Source organism: Salmo salar, chromosome ssa01, assembly GCF_905237065.1.
Source record: "Salmo salar chromosome ssa01, Ssal_v3.1, whole genome shotgun sequence".
In the NCBI taxonomy this organism is placed as follows: domain Eukaryota; kingdom Metazoa; phylum Chordata; class Actinopteri; order Salmoniformes; family Salmonidae; genus Salmo; species Salmo salar.
Window position 1 is genome coordinate 44,015,566 of NC_059442.1, and position 6,000 is coordinate 44,021,565.

Here is a 6,000-nt window from a genome sequence, read left to right on the forward strand (position 1 = left end):
GTCCTGGTGCCCCCCAAAAATAATTGCTTTCCGTGGACATGTAATAGCCTATTAAACAACGCAGACTATTGAGGGTTTTACACACATCCAATCTTTTTACAGTAGCTGGACAAAGATCCCATGTAAAGAGAAAGGGAGGATGTCCACTCACCCGTATACTGCTCCCAAATATAATGTTTTATATACTGAACATATTGGAACCATATCACAGATCGCATTCACACTTCTCCAAAAGTTGTATTGCATGCACGCCACGGGTGTTCTCACCATTTAATATCCCTACCAGCGCTGCCTGAAATTAGCACTTTGGATCATGTTTTTAAGGACAAACCTCATATTTCCACCCCTCCCATCAGAAAGCAAGCGAGCTGGACAGCCTCAGCGGCTGGAAAATGGCAGTGCGCCAGTTTTTACATGACAAAATTGAAAATACCAGCCGAAAATAGAGCCCCAACTTTGTTTTGAAATTACAGTTAAAAATGTATTGTGGTAAAAAGTGATTTAGATTTAAATGTGTTGTTTTGAAACTGAACTATATTTCAGATTCAGTTTCCGCAAATGTGGGAACATTGCCTTTAAAGGGTGCATTGTCAACAAAGTGCAATCTGATTGAATCCCGGCCTGAGTTTACAGACCCATTTGGGGTTTTGAACAGCTTACAGTATCCACAATAACTACCTCTGTATTTTGGATAAATGTACATTTAAATTTGAGTCATTTAAGCAGACGCTCCTATCCAGAGCGACTTACAGTTAGTGCATTCATCTTAAGATAGTTGGTGGGACAATCACATATCACAGTCATAAACCACGTTTCCATCAGAGGAGGCTGGTAGGAGGAGCTATAGGAGAACAGGCTCATTGTAATGGCTGGAGTGGAATCTATGGAACGATATAAAACACATTCCATTTGTTCCATTCCAGCCATTACAATGAGCCCGTCCTGCTATAACTCCTCCCATCAGCCTCCACTGGACTTTCCATCCTCAGTTTTTATGCAAGTAAAGTCAAACCATATAAAAACAATTATGACAGCTGTGATAGAAACAGGAAGTTTCGGTACAATTTTATAAATGCTGACAGATAATTTGTTTGTTCAACGTTTGTGTCTGTAAAATGTATTATGCGAGAAATGGAGATGGGAACACCTTTATGCGCACAAATATTTATATAAAAACCATTATATCAAAGTAAACTTGGAGTCACACGATGACATGGTGTGTGGTCTTCCCTGTATGACTCCGGAAACCATGCAGTTTAAATTAGGCTACAGATTAAATAAATTATGATGAACTTCACAGGGTGGTGAAAGTCCACGGTGATGAGCTTGATGCTCCTTTCCAATAAATGTCGACGGTCTTATTCTGGTGACATGATAATCAATGCTTGACGGCTCTTTTGACAAATAAATACATTTTCGCTCTTATCCATAATCTCATCATGTAGACTAGCCTACCCGCACTGTATCTGCGAGCTGTTAGCTTGAGCGCATGTGCCAAGATAAGGGTAGACACATTTACTATGTAATGCAACAGTTTTTGTGACACATTAAACATTCTATTTTTATCCGGTACATGAAAACTTAAGGAAAAAAGTACATTTTGCGTGCACTATGTCATCACGCACTCATTTTTATCTGCAACAAGTCAGTTTGGTGGAAACACAACACAGTTGGAGAAAATGTGCATATTTTATTATACTGATTTTAGAATATTCGCATGAAAATCTGTCGCCAATTGGATGGAAACCTGTAAGTACATCAGCAAAGTCAGAGATAATAAGGAGAAGAAAAGAGTCAAGTGCGAATGTTAGATCATGATGGGGGGGGGGGAGGGGTTGATGAGGGGCTGCAAGGCGGGGTGCTGTGGGACTATTTAATAAGAGGTAGAGTTTCAGATGCTTTTGGAAGGTGGACAGGGACTCTGCTGTCCTAGCTTCAGGGGGAAGCTGGTTCCACCATTGGGGTGCCAGGACAGAGAAGAGCTTGGACAAGGCTGAGCGGTAGCTGCCCTCCCATACGGGTGGGAGGGCCAAGAGACCAGAGGTGGCAGAGCGGAGTACTCGGTTGGGGTGTAGGGTTTGAACAGAACCTGAAGGTAGGGAGGGGCAGTTCTTCTTGCTGCTCCGTAGGCAAGTAACATCTTCTTATAGTGGATGCGAGCTTCGACTGGTAGCCAGTGCATTGTGCGGCGGGGCGGGGTGACATGGGAGAACTTGGGACAGTTGAACACCAGGCGGGTTGCAGCATTCTGGATAAGTTGCAGGGGTTTGATGGCACAAGCGGGTAGCCCAGCCAACAGCGAGTTACAGTAGTCCAGACGGGAGATGACAAGTGCCTGGATTAGGACCTGCGCCGCTTCCTGTGTGAGTTCGACTCGTACTCTACGGATGTTGTAGATCATGAACCTGCAGGAGCGAGTCACTGCTTTGATGTTTGCAGAGAACGACAGGGTGTTGTCCAAAGTCACGCCAAGGTTGTTTTTTCACTATGGGTGGAGTTGTCAACCATGATGGAGCGGTCTTGGAGCGGGCATCCAAGCTGATATATCTGCCAGGCACTCAAAGATGTGCGTTGCCACCTGGGTGTCAGAATGGGGGAAGGAAAAAAGTAGTTGTGTCATCCGCATAGCAATGATGGGAGATACCATGTGAGGATATGACGGAGGCGAGTGACTTGGTGTATAGAGAGAAGAGGGTCTAGGACAGATCGCTGCGGGACACCAGTATCCTCTCCACATCACCTGGTAGGAGCGGCCTGGCAGGTAGGATGCAATCCAAGAGTCTGAGATGCCCAGCCCTGAGAGGGTGGAGAGGAGGATCTGATGGTTCACGGTGTTGAAGGCAGCGGATAGATCTAGGAGGATGAGAACAGAGGAGAGAGATTCAGTCTTGGTTGAGTGACCCATCTTGAAGCCTGACTGGTTAGGGTCAAGAAGGTAATTCTGAGAGAGATAGTGATAGAGCTGATCAGAGACAGCACCCTCAAGTGTTTTGGAAAGAAAAGAATGAAGGGATAACGGCCTGTAGTTTTTGATGTCAGAGGGGTTGAGTGTTGGTTTCTTGAGGAGGGGAGCAACTTTGTCCATTTTGTAGTCAGAGGGGACACAGCCAGTGGTCAGGGATGAGTTGATGAGGAATGGGAGAAGGTCTCCAAAGATGGTCTGGAGGAGGGGATTGGATAGAGCAGGCAGGTTGTCGGTCGTCCGGACCTCACTAGTCGCAGGATTTCAACTGGAGAGAGAAGGGAGAAAGAGGTTAAGGTCTAGGGTAGTTCTGTGTGAATGGGACCAGTGGACTAAATAGGTGTGAATGAGGAGCGGATGTCGTCGACCTTCTTTTTAAAGTGGATGACAAAGTCGTTCGCAGAGAGGGAGGATGAAGTGGGAGGGGGTGGAAGATTAAGGAGGGCGGAGAAGGTGCAAAAGAGTTTCCTAGGGGTAGAGGAAAAAGCTTGAAATGTATTGTGATAGAATGTGGCTTTAGCTGCGGATAAAAAGGAAGAGAGGTGGAGAGTAGGGAGTGAAATTATGATAGGTCCTCCGGAAGTTTAGTTTTCCTCCATTTTCGCAGCCCTGTTCTGGAAGCTTGCAATGAGTCACTTAACCATGGAGCAGAAGGGGAGGGCCGAGTTGGCCGGGAGGAAAGGGGACAGTGCGAATCATAGGATGCAGAAATGGAAGAAAGTAGGATTGAAGAGGCAGAACCAGGAGACATGCGGGAGAAGGTTTTAGCAGAAGGGAGAGATGATAGGATAGAAGAGGAGAGAGCGAAGATTGTGACAGCGCATGACCATCTGGGTAGGGGCTGAGTGGTTAGGGTTGGAGGAAAGGGAGACAGAAAAGGAAACTAAGTAGTGATCAGAGACCTGGAAGGGGGTTGCCGTGAGATTAGTAGGCGAACAGCCTCTATTAAAGATGAAGTCAAGTGTATGCCTTGTGAGTGGGAGGGGACTGGGAAAGGGTAAGGTCAAAAGAGGCAAGGAGGGGAAAGAAAGAGTTGGAAAGAAATGAATCAAAGGCAAACATCGGGAGGTTGAAGTTGCCCAATACGAAGAGCATCGTCAGGAAATGAGCTTATCAAGGTGTCAATCTCATTGACTAACTCTCTAAGGGCATCAGGTACATGACAACAATGTTAAGTTCCAAGCTTAACATTGATCGACAGTTCCAAACTCTGCCGTAGACCAGGAATTGCACATAAAGTTCAAATAAAATGTTATTGGTCACATAAACGTGATTAGCAGATGTTATTGCGGGTGTAGCAAAATGCTTGTGCTTCTATCTCCGACAGTGCAGTAATATCTAACAAATTACACAGCATATACCCAATACACACAAATCTAAGTAGGAATGGATTAAGACTATATACATATGGACGAGCGATGTCAGAGCGGAACAGACTAAGATACAGTAGAATAGTATAGAAAAACAGTATATACATATGAGATGAGTAATGAAAGATATGTAAACATTATTAAATTAATGAGATACCATAGAATTGTATAGAAAACAGTATATACATATGAGATGAGTAATGCCAGATATGTAAACATTATTAAGTGAATGAGATACCATAGAATTGTATAGAAAACAGTATATACACATGAGATGAGTAATGCCAGACATGTAAGCATTATTAAGTGAATGAGATACCATAGAATTGTATAGAAAACAGTATATAGAGATGAGATGTAAACATTAAGATGTAAACATTAAGTGACTAAGATACCGTAGAATAGTATAGAAAACAGTATATAGTGTTGGATTCGACATTTTGAACATTGAGATATTAAATAAATGATAGGAAAGAAGTATAGAATCAAAGGAGAAAGACACTGGGCCTCTGTAGCAAGACAGATAGCTGTGGAATGTGTTGAAATGTGTTGGGGGACGGGAGCAAAGCACCGTGTTGATACAGGAAAGACAGATGGACGTCTGTGGATTAGGTGAAGGAGAGGTTGAGGTCAGGAGGTGAGGACAGGTCACCTGAAGGGAGTAATAACGGTTTGGGATCTTGTTACTCTTTTCCTGTTAAACCATAAGAAGGATTGGAGAGAAGGAGAAGTGAACCTTAATTTGCTACCTGACAACTTTACAGTTTTTAATTACCGTTTATATTTTTTGTTTTTCCCTCACTCAACTTTTTTTTCATTCAACTTTTTCACTCCAGACGCTTTATCTGGACATGGTTCGTCAAGACCTCCAACAGCCGAAGCTAAGTAGTAACATTAACATGATGCCTTCTAATTGCAGTCGCTGTACTCATAATATACAGGAGAACGATCGCCTTACGGCGAGGATAGCTGTGCTGCAAGCCCAGCTTCAGACGCAATCGTTAGGCAAGGGTAATTTTAGTGTAGGAAAGGATGAAACAGCGTCTGTGCCACCAGTAAGTACAGATAGTAGTATAAATCCCCTCGCACGGTCCCCGTAGCCGGACAACTTTCTCATGGCTTCTGGAGGGAAATGCTGTAGGAATGCTCAACCGGTGTCGCTCATTCAGCTGACAGAATCTTTCAACCGGTTCTCCCCATTAAGCAACGAGTCGGAGTCTGAGGCCGAGCCTTCTCTGGTCTCTACTCCGGGGTCTGAGACGCCGAAGGCTCCCACCATTAGCTCTGACAAATTGAAATCCCTAGTCATTGGCGACTCCATTACCAGTAGTAGACTAAAACGAATCATCCAGCGATCATACACTGTTTACCAGGGGGCAGGGCTACCGACGTTAAGGCTAATCTGAAGATGGTGCTGGCTAAAGCTAAAACTGGCGAGTGTAGAGAGTATAGGGATATTGTTATCCACGTTGGCACTAACGATGTTAGGATGAAACAGTCAGAGGTCACCAAGCGCAACATAGCTTTAGCGTGTAAATCAGCTAGAAAGATGTGTCGGCATCGAGTAATTGTCTCTGGCCCCCTCCCAGTTAGGGGGAGTGATGAGCTCTACAGCAGTCTCACAACTCAATCGCTGGTTGAAAACTGTTTTCTGCCCCTCCCAAAAGA